This window comes from Natator depressus, chromosome 18 (assembly GCF_965152275.1).
Source record: "Natator depressus isolate rNatDep1 chromosome 18, rNatDep2.hap1, whole genome shotgun sequence".
Taxonomy (NCBI): Eukaryota; Metazoa; Chordata; order Testudines; family Cheloniidae; genus Natator; species Natator depressus.
This window is the reverse complement of record NC_134251.1, coordinates 18,142,384-18,158,376: the sequence shown is the minus strand read 5'-3', so window position 1 is coordinate 18,158,376 and position 15,993 is coordinate 18,142,384. Positions and strand designations below refer to the sequence as shown.

General features: G+C 46.4%; 1 long non-coding RNA gene across 1 annotated transcript; it reads right to left on the bottom strand.

Moving 5' to 3' along the window:
- Positions 1-225: 225 nt before the first annotated feature.
- On the bottom strand, positions 226-10,868 carry LOC142000861 (uncharacterized). Its single transcript, XR_012642338.1, has 3 exons — positions 10,851-10,868; positions 1,662-1,813; positions 226-488 (listed from the first exon to the last, which is right to left on the bottom strand). It is a non-coding gene; the product is annotated as an uncharacterized LOC142000861 (long non-coding RNA).
- Between the last annotated feature and the right edge of the window lie 5,125 nt (positions 10,869-15,993).

Genomic DNA, 15,993 nt, shown 5'->3' with positions numbered 1-15,993 from the left:
AGTGGATAGAGCATTGGACTAGGATTCAGGAGAGCTCTGCCACTGGCCAGGGTGACCTTAGGCAAGTTATGTCACTGCTCTATGCCTCATTTTCCCTGTCTGTAAAATGAAGATAATGATACGGACCTCTTTTGTAAAGTGCTTTGAGATCTTCTGATGTCAAATACTGTAAAAGAGCCAGGTATTGTAATGGATAAGGCAGGTAGAGAGCTGCTGAGGGAGTAGAAAGGACTAGTAGTAGTTTGGAAGGACACACAGGAAAAGAACTCTGCACTGAAGACAGCTGTAGAAAAGGATTCAATGGGAAGGTGCTTGAATCCATCCTTTGTATAATTCCACAAGGCCAGTAGAGCTGAATCCGAGTCCCCTCGAGCCTGTTTACATCACTGCGCTGTCGCTGCAGATGTCTTTACCTTGACATTAATGGATAACAGCTCACCGAGCTGGCATTAGCACAGCACATTTCGCCGTGTATCAGACACATGGCACTGCAGAGGAAAACAAAGGCAGATGAAGCGAGAAGTGGGAGTAATGAATCATTTTTTAAAAATAGCACACATACACCTCCCCACTGTAGGAAGAATGACAGCATTGCCATTCAAAAAGAGTCCTCGCCACCCGGCTCCCTTGCAGCCAGCGCAACCGGAGGGGATTATGTGGTTTTTCCAGTTAAATCACTTCTTACATTGCAGGAATCTTCCTTCAGGAGCCATTCTTGTGGCTTGGAATAGAACACAGGTGCCACAGTCACCTCATTGCTCCCCATTCCCATCACCACATCTATCCTGATAGATACATAGATTCCAAGGCCAGAAGGGACCACTGTGGTCATCCAGTCTGACCTTCTGTAGAGCACAGGCCAGAGAACTTTCACAAAATAATTCCTAGAGCAAATCTTTGAGAGAAACATCCAACCTTGATTTTAAAATTGTCAGTGATAGAAATCCCACCACCATGACCCTGGGTAAATGGCTCCAGTCGTTGATAACTCTCACTGTTAAAAATCTACACCTTATTTCCAGTCTCAATTTGTCTGGCTTCAACTCCCAGCCATTGGATTGTGTTAGACCTTTCTCTGCTAACTTTAAGAGACAATTATTAAATATTTGTCCGCATGTTGTTACCTATAGACTGTAATCAAGTCACCCCTTAACCTTCCCTTTGTTAAGCTAAATAGATTGAGCTCCTTGAGTCTAGCACTGTAATATAAGGCATGTTTTCTAATGCTGTAATCATTCTCGTGGCTCTTCTCTAAACCCTCTCCAATTTATCGAAATTCTTCTTGACTTGTGGGCACCAGAACTGGACACAGTATTCTTGCAGCGGTCACACCAGTGCCAAATACAGAGGGAAAGTAACCTCTTTACTCCTACTCAAGATTCCTGTTTGTGCATTCCAGGATTGCATTAACTCTTTTGGCCACAGCGCCGCACTGGGAGCTGTTTATCCAGCAAAAAACCCCAAACCTGTTTCAGAGTCACTACTTCCCAGGATAGAGTCCCCCATCCTGTGAGTATGGCCTATATTGTTTGTTCCTAGATACAGTCTCTGTTCCCAACACTACTGGTGTTTATTTTGGTAGTCCTAGGGGCTAATCAAGAGTGGGGCTCCATTGTGCTACTAGGGAATGAGTGGAGAACCCTGATTTGGTAGCATCTCACCATATCCACTTTGTCCAGAAGTAATAACACAAGGTACAAGGCAGTGGAGAACCAAGCCTATCATTTACTAGATGCCTCTGATTCTTGTCTCATGTGAGTTTCACACTGGTGTACCTTCCATGGGACTTCAGTGAGCTCCTGCAGATTTAAACCTGTGAAAGTGAAAAGAGAATCAGCCCTTGTTGCCTGGAGCAAAGAGTGGGATACACTATTTAATGCATGACAGGTGAACCTCAGAAGACTCAGGTTTCTGGTGTGTCATATATGTAGCTATGATGCTTTTGTTTTTTGAGCAGTAAATCTTTAACACGAGTGCAGAGTTCAGCAGCCATTTTGTTCTCAGAGTCGCTTCTCATCTGCTAAGAGGTCCACACACTTCGCTGTCTCCTAGAATATTTGCTATTGTTCTTTCTTGATGCCTTTTCCTATATATAAAATAAGTTTATTTTAGATCAAATATCCATGTTTTTCTTTTGTGAGTGGAAGCATAACAAAGTGCATTTCAGCTCACCCTCACCAGTTTGGGATGGTTACACTGCATGGCCATTGTGGTATCATGGTATCTCCATTCTAACTCCAGCAAGATACTTCAGTTATTCCTGGTACATGGGGCAGTGAAAGTGGAATTTGAATGGTGCTCACAGTCTCTGATGTTCATCTGGGATATTCCCAGCACTTCTGTTGAACATTAATAAGAGAATTCATTTTGAGCTCAGTTCTAGAAAGGGACTGGGTTTCTGGGCTTTTGTTTTATCTGAACCCTCCTTAATACTAATGGAAATGGTAACCTCTGCCTTCAAGTTCTCCTGGCTTATCTTCATGTGTGGATGTCTGCTCTTGGGTGCTGTGAAACTCAGAATCTTGCCAGAGGTAATCCATCCAGGCCTTCTTCCTTCTTTATTAACTGAGATTGTGTGCTGGTTATTATTAGCTCTGAATTGCTCCTGTTTTATCACAGTAGTCCACACGATATTCTCTCTGAACTAGCTGTGAGTTCCATGATAATTTTAACTTTCAGTTTAAGAATGTAATCCTCAAGCTGCAGTTTGCTTTATGAGTTATGGGAATTGCCTCTTCAAATTTTCTGTTTTCTTGGGATTTTTCATTATGTTTTTGTTCATTTGTTTGTTATTTCTATATTATGTAAATTCTGTTTAAGGAGGGAAATAATCAGAACATCAAAAAGAGACAGTGTACCTAGTGCTCAGAGTGTAGTCCTGAGAATCAGGACTCCCAGGTTCTAGTTCTCCCAGGGAGAAGGGGGTGTTTCTAGTGGTTAGGACAGGACTTCTGGATTCTTTTCCCAGTTCTGTCACTGATTTGATGCTGCATCTTGAGAAGTCACTTTGCCTGTTTGCTTCAGTTTACCCATCTGTACTTTTTTTTTTTAATTTAAAAAAATATGAAGTTTGTATGCATCAATCCCTGTGGTTTCTGAGTGTGTGACACACACTAAAAACAAACACTGCATTACACTGAACTACCCACAGCACAGAACAGAAATAACCCCTTCCAGTGCCATCCAAGGCCACTCTAAGGAAAAATTCTCTCCTGGTAATGCTCTATAGTCAAACCACTGCCTGACCAAAATGACTTGGTGCTCTAAAGATCAAAATTCTGGACCACCCAAAGGAATGATGGGGACCCTAAATGAAAATGAGAAAGTCCCTTTTAGAGACTGTGAGATTAGAATGGGCATACAAATACTTACCTCTTGGGTGGGCTGTAAAGTTAAAATAATTAATTAATGAGTGTAAAGTGATTTAACATCCTTGGCTGAAATGAGCTAGAGAAGTGCAAAGTGTTGTTAATTAATTTATTAATATTAATAATAAGAATAATTAATGTTATCAGTGATTTCCCAATTTAGATCATTGGGCAAGCAAGGTATCTCTCATTGGTAACTGTGTGAAAGAGTAAAATAGGTGAAAGACGATTTAAAAATACTAACTAATCCATCACTGAGGCCCTGATCCTGCACCATGAAAGCCAAGGGAAGCTTTGTTATTGACTTAATGACCATAGGCTCAAGCCTTTAATCTCCGGTAAACAAAACCTAAGTGTGTATTTTGCAAGTGTTTTTTTTTAATTAACACTCTAAAACAATTTACTTCTTCATTCTGTCACCAGTTAACACAGGTTTTTGGAGAGGCATGGTGATGCTTCTTTTTGCAGGATTTGTGTTGTTTGTAAGGTATATTGTCACCCTTTGAGACACACTGGTTACTTCATAAACTCTTAGGTTTTAAGTGATTTTTTTTTATTTTAAAGGGGGAAAAGCAGGTGTGATTACTAAAATGATCCAGTTTGCCGTACATACTGTAGAAGCAAATAGGAAAAAATAATTAAATTGCTGAATGCAAGAAAACTGCCAAGACGACATTTTTAACACTTACACCAGACAAACTGTTGGGTTTCAAATTGGCAAACAGTTTGTTATGACAGTCCTTTGATGGAGCATTTCATAGAGAGAAAACTAACAGGGAAACTCAACTCCAGGGAAGAGGGGCTCTTTGGCGCCAGAGAACAGATGATGCCACTCAATTCCAGATCGCTAGAGAATCATGGAATTGTAGGTATAAACGCCCAGATCCTGCAATCAGATAGCAGGGTTGAGTCTTAATGATGGGAAGAGCTTACTTGGCCTTGAAAGCACAAGATGATGCTGAATAATGCTGGGCACATAATCAGTAACATAGTTCATTGGCTGAATTGTTGTAAACAAACTATGCACCACCCCACAGCTCAGGTAGAGGGAAGAGTATGGTGGCTGAAGCCACCTTTTATGCCAGGAGCCATTTTGCATCCGAGAACCCAGAGGATGCACTTAGATGGCTCTGAGGGACTGCCTAAGTTATGGCAGCCCAAAATGAGATGTGTACAATTGCTGCAGTGACATCTGCTACTGCTCGCTCCTGTTCCTTCATGCACTAGCTTCCAGGGGGGGCCTTGTAAGATAGGCTGCGGTCTTCATACTCAGTTCTTGACCCACAGCAGTTCACCCCCAGCTGGATCAGTCTGTTACAGCCCCTTTTTGCTGCCACAGTAGGAGGGAGAATCCTGCCATACATTTCTTATTAACTTCTCCTTTATTCAAAAATTTTTCAGGCAGATGCATTTCAAGCTGTGAGTCCCATACAAGCCCAGTATAACCAGCCTCCTTTGTTTAAAAATGATGAGTCAGGCCAACCAAGTCATGAGAATAACCCCAACCCTGTACAAAATCTTTTATGAGGTTCAAAAGAAGCTCCTCTTCTCCACACATTATTTCTCATTTCTGGTGGAGTTAAGCCTGAACCAAAACCCCATATCAAACCTTTGGGAAGTCTCGGATGCAGAGTTGTGTCCACCTTTAGTTTCAGGGCCCTCTGCATGGTCAGGTCCTCTCCAGGAAGTAGAAGTACTCAGATAATACCAGAAAGACTCTTTGTAGACATTCTAGTCATACTGGAAGGAGCCATAACTAGGAATCTCAAAGAAATTTCATTCCTACCAGACTTCCAGCTCAGTTTGCTGGACTAATGATGGTGCATATGAGCTTCAGACAGAGCTGTCCCTTGGGTAGGGTGAATCTGGATGACCACGCAAGGTCCTGCACTTTGGGGGGCCCCACGAGCCGGTAGGATTGGCCAGTGCCGTCAGTCCTGTAAGAGACAAATCTGTCACTTCCGCCCCAGGCCCCACACCCCTAGGTACAGCTCTGGCTTCAGATAAACATTCCAGGTGGTTGGGGAAGGGATATGCATTGGTGTGAAATCCCTACCCTCCAACAAAACACTACACATGCTTTGTGCAAGATTAAAGGTTATCCCCTGCCTGGGATTAAACTAAAGAGAATCTCCAGCCTAGGCTTTCTCCTCAGGTTTTTCATGTTAGGATTCCTCTCTTCAGCCTTGTCTTCATCCTGAAGAAGCGGGTGTTCTTACCACGTTAGATAATGTGGCAAAAGTCTAAAGCAGCGGTTCTCATCCTATTTACCATTGTGGGCCGCATATGCAGCTCTCCATGTGTTATGTGGGCAGCATCCACACAATATATATACTACCCGTATGGCCCTGAGGATGTCACGTGGGCCACAGCTGTGTGCTGATTGGGCCACAAGTGGCCTGCAGGTTGAGAACCACTGGCTTAAAGTTTGTAGTTTTTACAAATATTAGTAGGCTGAGATAAACCTAGGCTCTCCCCTATTTATCTCAGCCTGCCAGCTTGTGTGAAAACTACTGTTGCCTCACCCACACAAGGATTTTACCAGCATGTGGTTAACCCCACACACATCTGTTTCCTAGTGTGGACACACCTCTGCTATCACCTCTCCTAGCCCTGGCTTCCTTTCTAGAGAGCTAGTTCCATCCCCACCCCACAGAGGATGGAACAGGGGGCAGTTTAACAAACCATACCTGCCCTAATGAGTCAGCAGTGATTAAATTGTAGCTTCCAACACCTACCAGCAGGCTGGGACAGTCTTGCTACCTATAGCAGGGGCTGTATCTGGACCAAACCTGAACTCTGAACTATTTGTGGATCACGGTTTAACAGTCAGTATATTACACTATAGTTCTGCAGATATTTGAATGGCACCTCCATGCATCTTCCTTTGGGTCAAGTATATCATTACTATCCCACCCAGGAATGGAAGTGCCCTTCAGAAAATATGGCTATCAGATAGTACCTGGTCTAAAGTCTTTAATCTTGCAATGTGTATTTCCCTCTTGAGGTGGAGAAGGCAGACTGTTGCATAGACAGAAATGACAATAACATACCGGTTCATGTGCGTAAGGGCCACTGCCCTCGACTGGAGGGACTGTACAGCCACGTGTCATAAGTTCTGTACTGCAAGCAGCAAACTGAGATTCTCCTTTGGATCAAGTTGTAGGGTCCTGTGCTCCTGGGGAGAATGATCTGAGTTCTGTTTCTGCTTTTTCCCTGAGATTGTGAGTGGCTGTAGCATGCAGCGTAGTTACAACAAGGGGTTAAAGAGAAGGGGACCTCCGCTCCTCTCCCTGGCTTGGGTAGGCAGTGCTCTCCTGGCTCTATAGTTGGTATGAGGAGAACACCCTCTCCAGTTTCAATCTGCCTGCTTACAACCATAAAGTCCTAGTTGTCATAGACTTGTGTGTGAGCTTGTGTGTATCTGTATGTACAAAATACCCAAGCCACCTTTCCCATACCCAGAAGTAGATCTTTGACATCAGGTTCACCAAACCAATGCAATCAATGGGGAAAGAGTGGATGTCAGAAATAACTGATAGATCTGATCAAACCTGCTATTTAGGGTAGAAAAGGGAACTTTCCAAATTCCTCGTTATTTATTGTCCTCGCCTCTCTCCATTAAACTTTTCTCCTGATAAACACCAGCCAGGCTGCTCCAACTTTAAATCCTTAAGTGGATGTGTTACACCTACAGCTGAATGAATAATTCAGTTCCTAGTCACTGTCTGACTTTGATAGGAAGAAAAGGGGGAGTCCCCAAGGGTCTGATTATGTGAATCTCAGCTCAGTTGGGGGGAGGGGAAGGCTAATTAATTACACATTTACTGTGGGGAATATTTAAAAAAAAAAGAACCTAAATCCTGGTTTTCTTTGAGCGTCTCTGATCACAGCTGAGAGCATAGTGCCAAGGCAACCAGCCTCTTGGAAACTTAACGCTTTCACCTCTGGTTAGAGCATTGGGAAATTAAAAAACAGCAACAACAAAACACCTGGATTGTGTTTCATCTGAAAAACGCCTAAACTGCAGAATGATTCATCATCTGCTGCTGTCGGATTCATTACTCATGCAGCTGTGAAGGCGATCTTTTTTTCTCCCCATGTTGTTTTCCATTTCCTGGGAGACTTTGCTTCTGAAAGCAAATGTGGAGCCGGCGGCATCTCCCCGAGCGTTAAGGCAACATGGTAGTATTACCATTGACACTAAAGATGCAAATTATTTTTCGCTTGGCACCAGAAAGATTTGTGCTGCCAACTATCTCTAGATTAAGCTTTTTTAAAATACTGCAAACTATTTTGGTAGCAGCGAATTACTGTTGCTTGGTGGTACATGATCTCTGGCTATTTTTAATGCCCCTGGGACAGATTTGCAACTCTCCTTCCAGTGTACATGTACGGTCATTTTCTGAAGGAATCAAGGCCCTTTATATAGCTAGACTGTTTCCATTCTGTGCAGAACAGGTGAGAACTGCAGTTTAGAATGATTTTCTCCTCCAGCTCCGGTAGCATATCTCTATAATGTAAAACGTACATTCACAAATGCTTATTGCTTAACGCTTGTAATAACTGCTTTGAGCTTTCCTTTTATGTTCCCATTTGGGTTTGTTATTCTTCCTCATTTCCTGTCCTAAAGAACTGAACAGAGATGCTGTTTGCTTTGTAAAAAATTGCTCTGTTTTGCCCCAGAGGTGGCTGCATTTGTGGTGGTGGGGTGGGGGGTGAGCAGGGCCATATTCTGGCTGGTGACGCCCCATGGTGCACCTGTCTCCAGCAGTGGAAGAACAGATTGGAAATTGGCAGTCCTGATTCTGTTCCCTTTGCAACATAATTTGCCTCTTTCCAGGCCCTCTGCAGCTATGGAGAGGTTTAATAGGACATGGCCATGAGATAAGGGCACACAGTCTGCTAGGTCATTAATGAGTGTTCCTTGAGCCATGCTGGTTTAGTACAGCATCCCACACAGATTTATTCCCAGTCCTAGTAGATTGCAGAGAAAATTTGTGCTATGTACAGATGTGTCCATGGTGAGGAAGGTTATCCCACTTTGCTTCCACTTCCCAGAATCTGGCAATGGCTTGTAAAGTGCTTTGGGTTCCCTTGAGAGGACAGATGTTATATCGAAATGAGAAAGGGCTGAGCCAGATCCTCGAGACTGGCTGTGTCACACTCGCTGCAGGACCCGAGTGAGGGCAAAAGGTGGCATTGATCATGGAGTGGCGAGGGAACAATCCAACCTAAATCTGCTCTAAATTCTGCCGGTATTTACAGTCCCCTCAGAACCATTCTGCTAGCTGGGGATCACTAGAGCACAATGCCCCTGCCACACTCCCTCCCACGTCTGACCCACTCCCATCATTCTCCTCCTAGAGGGGAAGGGCTGGGAGCAGGTTGCACAGAGCCAGTTATAGCAGCTTAACTCCCCCTAGGGATTCACCTCTGTCAGAGGAATCCCCTGCAACCTCCTGAGCAGTGCAAATCAGCCAGATTGAGAAGAGTCTGTATTAATAAAATGGCCTATCAAATAAAACTGCATTTCATGAACAGCACTGCGAAAGGGAAAAAAACGCTCTCTAGCAAAAGTTCCCTTTGGCATTAAGAATTGGCGGGCGATGTGTGCATGCGCTTCCTGGATTTATCCTGAGCCCCAGCATGGTGGAGAACAAAAATAACATCAGCACATCCCATGGACTCACTCTCCGATTCCAGCAACAGGCGGCAGCATGTCATGTTACAGCGTTAGTGGCCTCCCGAGGGAAATGGCATCTCGTGCGCAGGGCAGTTTGCCTATTGCTAGAAAGACCGGCTCCACTCAGCCTTTCTGTCCCCCGGCATCACCCATGTTTTCCTCTCTGAGCAATGGCATTTTCCGCAGCCAGCACCTCCAAAACAACATTGCTTTAAAAAAAGGAAAGTAGTTTCACTGCTCTGGGAAGTCTTCTCTTCTAAACACTTCAGAATTTTTCCACCTATTAATTTGGATTTTGTGGGAAATCTTGGGGGATTTTGCGGCTCTTTTGGAGGGCCAATAAATCAATATGGTTTTATTCTGGGGATTGGAGCTGAATGGACAGCGATGTAATCTGATGGGCCATAACCCAGGGCTTTGTTGGCCTATTATCCACCCCTGGGCACCTGTATTGTCACTTTCTCTCGTACAAAGTGGGTCCTCGTGATGCTGCACTTTGGCCTTGATTCTCCATTGCACTGCACCCTCAGGAGCCATTTGCAAAAAGGTGTCAAATGCTACTACTGGTGTTGATGGGTGGAGAATGGTGATTTGGTAGCAGGTTTCACACACTTCACACAGGTGTAAGAATCTGTCCCCCCAACTCTGCCACTGACTCCCTCTGCAACTGTGGGGAGAATCTTGCCACCATCTGCCTCACTTTCCACTTCTGTAAAAGGGAGACAATAACACCTGCACTGTTTTTCGTTAGCCTACAGGAAGTGCTTTGTTGACATAGCAAGCTAATAAAGTTAAGGATGATTATAAACTGGTGATGAATCTAAAACAAACTCCTGGATCAGAAACAGAGGGAGTACTAGGGTTGCACCTCCAGTAAAGGAAGTTATAGCACTGATTACAGCATGGGACTGGAACTCAGGAGATCTGGATTCAATTCCTGGCTCAGCCACAGACTCCCTGTGTGACCCTGGGTATGTTACTTAAATCCAGATGCTCAAAGGTATTTAGGTGCCTAACTCCCACTGAAGTCAAACAGGAGTTAGGCACCTAAATACGTTTGAGGATCTGGACCTTAACCTCTTGATGCCTTGTCTCTCCATCTGTAAAATGAGGATAATAACCCTTCCTTTCTTTCTGACTTGTCTCTGGAAAGCAGGCTCTTTGGAGCTAGGACTGTCTGTTACTAGGTGTGTGTACAGTGCCTAGCACAATGGGGCCCTGCATAGGTACCAACTCCATGGGTGCTCCGGGGCTGGAGCACAAACGAGGAAAAAATGGTGGGTGCTGAGCACCCTCCAGCAACCCCCCTATCAGCGCCCCCCCAGCACCTCCCTCCTGCCGGCGGGGCCCGCAGATCTCAGCGACTCCCCCTCCCTTCCTGCACCTCCCATCCACCTTGATCAGCTATTTTGTGGCGTGCAGGAGGCTGGGGGAAAGGGGGAAGGAGCAAGGACGTGGCATACTTGGGGGAGGGGGCAGGAAGAGGTGGGGTGGGGGCAGGGTCGGGGGCAGAGCCAGGGGTCAAGCACCCCTGGCCCTTTGGAAAGTTGGCCCCTGCTCTCCGCTGGGCAGTCTAGGTGATGTTCTAATACAGATGGTTACAATAAAAAGACTCAGGGGCAGTTAGTTCTGGACGAAGACTTGGGGTACAGGGCAGATGAGCAGTCATCCCCTATTTCTATTCACTAGACAGGCAAGGCAGCTATTCCCCCCCCCGCCCCCCCCATGCCCCTTATTGGGGGGTACCCACGTTATTTCAGAACTACTGGACACAGACCTGCCCCATTGGGGCTCACCTTCCATGATGAGGTCACCTGCAGCCTGGGAGTGCAGTTCTTCCCCTCGTCTTCATTTTAATTCACAGGATCATTTCTGTTATCTGCTGTTTATTCTGCATCTTGGGTGCATTGATGCCTCCAGCAAGCTTTGTGTGCCAGGGAATTATGGGTCCACAGTGTCTGCAAATCTGCATCGCAGCCAAAGCCTTTGAAAGCTGCTTCTCTTGAATGCCATGCATTTGGCTGGCTCCCCTCCCTCCCCCTCTCTCTCTTTCTCTCTCTTAATCCAGCCTAGTTATCCCCTCAACACTGATCAGAGACTGTCTGCACTGCACAGCATATAATTTGGCGGGGGTGGGAGTGTCTTCACTTCCTAGCAGATGAGCTCTGAATCCTTCTGCATAAGGCAGAAGAACAGGTAGCACATGGGCTGTGCTCTCCCTGGCTACCCCCAAGGCTAAACACTTTGGGCCTGGCTTTCAGAAGGGCCCTGACAATCAGGACCACACTTGCCTGACTGCATGGTGCTCAGAAAGGGCAGAGGGGCTCCCTGTCTGTTTGGTCCAAAGAAGGGGGGAAGTTGCATCTGATTTTCCTTTCTCCTCCAGTCTTTTTGCTGTTTCTCCTTTTATTTTAAATATTCTTGCTTTGTGGATTTCCCCAGTAAATCAGAGTGCATACGAAGTGCTAGTTCCTGTAGTTAGGAGCTGTTTTCCCCTCCGATGGCCTGCAAGTATTTTCCCCGCTAAAACTGTCTCTTTCCACCTCCCCACCACACAAGCTTCAGCAAGCTCAGCTGCACATAATGACATCCAATCTGTTCAGGAAAAGAAAAAAACAGAAGAGGGAGAATATTTCCCTTTGATTTATAGAGAAGCCAAGCTGGCAGAGAACCCAGCTCAGGGATGGGTGGAAGGGAAACCAAAAAGCGAATTTGTGATGCATAGGCAAACTCTCCCCTTGGGGAGATGCCAGCCAGCACAGCAGCCGCGGCTGACGGAGAAGCTTTGCAGGTTTCATCTGTGCACCCAAGGCGTCCTCCTTCCCAGTGCGTTACTATCGCCACGCAAACACACACCCACGATCTGTGCAAAGCCACACTTGCTAATTTAATTTTAAAATGACATTAGAGCTAATACAACCCAGCTCATTAGCACTAGACAAAACACACAGGTCTCCATGTAAGGAGATGGAGGCTGAGACCTGGGTGGAGTGGAAAGACCTGCAGTTCTCATGCTGTTGTTCTCAATCCAAGGCACCATCTTCATGCTTTGGATGAGAAGGATGTGGTTCACTTAGGAACAAGGGAGGAGTGAGATAAGCAAGATGGGTCTTGACTTGTGGTTAAGGCACTAGTCTGGGACCCCCCAGTGTAAATAAGGAGTAACTCCACCGAAGTCAATGGAGTCACACTGGCGTAAAAACATTGTGAGTGAGAGAACAATCAAGTGCACAGTGTGCTATAGACTCACTTATCACTCACACTGCCTGGGGGGTAGATGGCAACACATGGCGCATATTTGGCCCTGACCTGATTTGGATGTGTTTACTCTTTTGATGGTGGTCATGAGTGGGATGGACAGGTAGAGGCAGAAGCATCAGATGTGATGTAGCCAGGAGCTGCACAAACAGTTTCCGTTGTACCTCAGTCCTGAGCTCCTATACAATTCTGCTGACACACCTCAGTCCTGATCTTCCTCACCCCACTATTCCACTCTTAAATCTCCCCTAAATCTCACACACATAGAGTCCTTTCTATACCCCTCGATCCTGACCTACAGCATCCCCGGCAATTCTACCCTTCAACACATATGCACAGATAACATTGCTCATGGACCTCGATCCTGACCTGCAGCGCCTTCTGTTTGGAATCCCCTTGAAGAGCGCCTGCCATTGACACTGAGTCAGGCAGTGATTTTTCTGGTGTGGTTACATGCCCCCCAACTGCCTGCTCCATAAAGGAGACCCAGCAAACTCATGGATGATCCAGGGTTCTTGGAAAGGAAGGGGTTAATGCATTAATCCACTGCGTCTCCTGGCTTCCTCAATCAATTTCATAATGTCTCTAGGAGAAGACATTCCCATTGCTATGTCATTGTTCACAGAGAGTGTAAACAACTTCACCCAGCCACAAATAATTCCCCTGCTCTTCGCTCTGCTGAAAATCCATCTGTGGAGCTGATAGTGGCTTTGCCATCTGAATCTCAGAGCTATACCCTGTCCTGCTCCAGGAATCCAATTAGTAAGCGAGACAGCCCAGAGGATGGCATGTCGTTCAGTTTGTTTTGCAGCAGGACAGGATGTGGGGAAATTAGTGGACAAATAAAGCGCTCCTGCCCCTGGCTGCAATGGAAATGGGTGCTTTTCTCATGGGGAAGCCACTGTCAGTTCTGATTGTTCAAGTACTCTCCAGCTAAGAGGGCGATACAGCCTGGCCTGAGGGACAAGTCGCAAGATAAACGCCAGCAAACTGGCACGAAGGCAGCATCAGCATCTAAACTGCTATAGAAATTAACAGTGTGTGTCTGTTGTTATTAGGTACCTAAACCAGATGACTTGACAGTAATCAAGGGACAGCTGAACTGAGAGATTCTGGCTTCCTTCAGAGAACCAGCCCGCAAACCCAGCCAGGCTTGCTGAGATTCTGTATCCACTGTACTCTGCGAAAGAGAGAGTATTTGCACTGCAAGTCTCTAACAGCTACGCCGGCATGAGAGCTGGAACTCCACGTCGGCGTGGGGACAGTCCCAGGGGCAGAGCAGGGATGCATCTGTTCCAGGAAATGATATGCATTGCAAGGTCATTGGTGACCGATTATTGAGAGGTGTTGCCAGAATAGTCTCATTGGCTGGGCTTTTCCTTGGCTCAGACCCAACTGTGGACACAGAGCCAAGTGAGAGCCAGGGCTCTCAGTTTGAGACAGGCTTATCTGCCCTAAGTCACTTTCATGTTTTCAGGCTAAGCACTTTGTCGTTAATTGATCCGCAGTGGCTGATTTGGCACAAAAGTCTATTTCCTTTTGCATGCACCATCCTAGTGTTCAGTCCCTGAGTGCCTTTGCACCGAGAGTCGCAGGACTTCCACTGCCATCCATTAATTAACCTCACAACCTCCTGGGAGGCAGGGGAGTGTTATCCTCATTCTCTGGAGAGGCACTGCGAGATGCAGACCTGAAGTGACTTTCCACAGTCACTCAGCAAGTCAGTGGAAGAGCTGGGAAAGGAAGCCGGGCGTCCTGACTCCCAGTCCCCTGAGTGTGTCCAGAAATACCGAGTCAGTGACAGAAAGATTTCAACGGAAATACAACAGCTCTGGATTAGGCCCTGAGAACAAACTTTCTAGGCAAACAGAGCCAAGCAGCCATTGTACATCCACCAAGAAATTCCCACAGCTTTGGGAGGCAGCGTTGGTCAGGGCAGAGTCTACAGACACCTCCCGCCCAAACTCACTACAATATAAAATACAGATTGCCTGAGTCTGCCCCACTTTCTTTATTTCATTTATATTAGCACCAAAGGGCCCCAGTCAAGGTCAGAGCCTCCTCTGTGCTAGATGCTGTATACATGCATATGGCCAGAGACCATCCCTGGCCTGAACAGATTACAAGACAGACAAAGGCCTTGTCTACACTGGCACTTTACAGCACTGCAACTTTCTCACTCAGGGGTGTGAAAAAACACGCCCCTGAGCGCTGCAAGTTTCAGCGTGGTAAAGTGCCAATGTAGACAGTGCACCAGCGCTGGGAGCTATTCCCCTCACGGAGGTGGGTTTTTTAGGGCACTGGGAGAGCTCTCTCCCAGCGCTCTGCCGCGACTACACAAGCCACGCTAAAGCGCTGCTGTGGTGAAGGTGTGCCCAAAGGGTGGGAAAGGACACAGAGGTGCAGAGACTTGCTCGAGGAGGCCTGAGCCCCAAGCCAGTGCCCTAACCACTGGATCATACTGCTTCTCAGTGTCATTTTCACATTCCTCTATTCAACTGCTTCCATACTGCAACTTGTTGGTTTGCGGAAGCCAGGGGGAAGGATGTGGCTATGAGCCTGGCTAAGTTCTGAGAGGGGAGCAGCCTGCAAGCTCAATACTTAGCCACAGCTTGTTCAGTCTTCAAATACCTTTGTTCCCATTTATACCATGGTGGCCCGGCCACCTGTCCCAGGGACACTCATTTGTTGTCTGCTCAGGCTTACAGGGACTAAGCCCAAGCAAGCCAGATGGCTCAGAGCCAAAAGTGCTGGAAAACTCAATCACTAGCACCACCCACTTCTGCTTTACTCCTGACAGCAGAGATGTGGTTTCAGCACTTGTCTGCTCAATGAGAATAATTAAAACCCCAGCCCACCCCGGCCCAAAGCTTTCCCCTCGGTAGATATCAGGCTTACAACACCTACCTCAGCATAATTATAGGCTAAGAACAACTTGGCTCCCAGTTTTCCACATTGGTTTCTTTTCTCTCTCTCTCTCTCTGAAACTATAAATAAACAGATTAATATTCTGGTAATTGAATTGCAGCCCTCCCTGTGAGCCTCTTGTTCCCATCTCCCTCCAGCAGGATGGTGAGCCAGGATGAAACCTGCTTCCTGGTAAGTACCATCCTCAGAGCAGCTGGAGAGCAGAGTATCTGAGGAAAATGCACAAGTGCTCTGGCATTTCTTTATTTCCTGGTGGCATTTATAGAGGACATGTCTCTGAGTACAAGTGCACTCACTGCCTGATTGGCTAAACAAGGGAAAACACAAGCATTACAGTGCATCCCTTGTGCCTGAATCCCCCATCCTCCCACGGGTACACACTCTGTGGCTCTGAAGACCACTGCTGTTGTCCCATCACACATGGTTGCCAGTTGTGGAAGGCACACAAGGATGCAAACTGGGTGCGGTGCAGGAGACTGAGCCCTGATTACCTCTGTGTGTCGTGCGGGGTCTCAGCTCCATGACTCATCCCACTGACGTTGATGGGAAGCTTGTTACAACCCCCACATGCAGCCCTTTGATGATGGGGGAAGCGATGAGTGGTGTGGGGCGGGATGGGGAAGCAGTGCGGTCCGGTGGAAAGAGCAGGGAACTGGGAATCTGGGCTGTAATTCCAGGCTCTGCCAGTGGCTCACATTGTGACCATAGGCAATGACCATAAATGCTTCAACTTACTTCAGGTGTGTGTAAAAA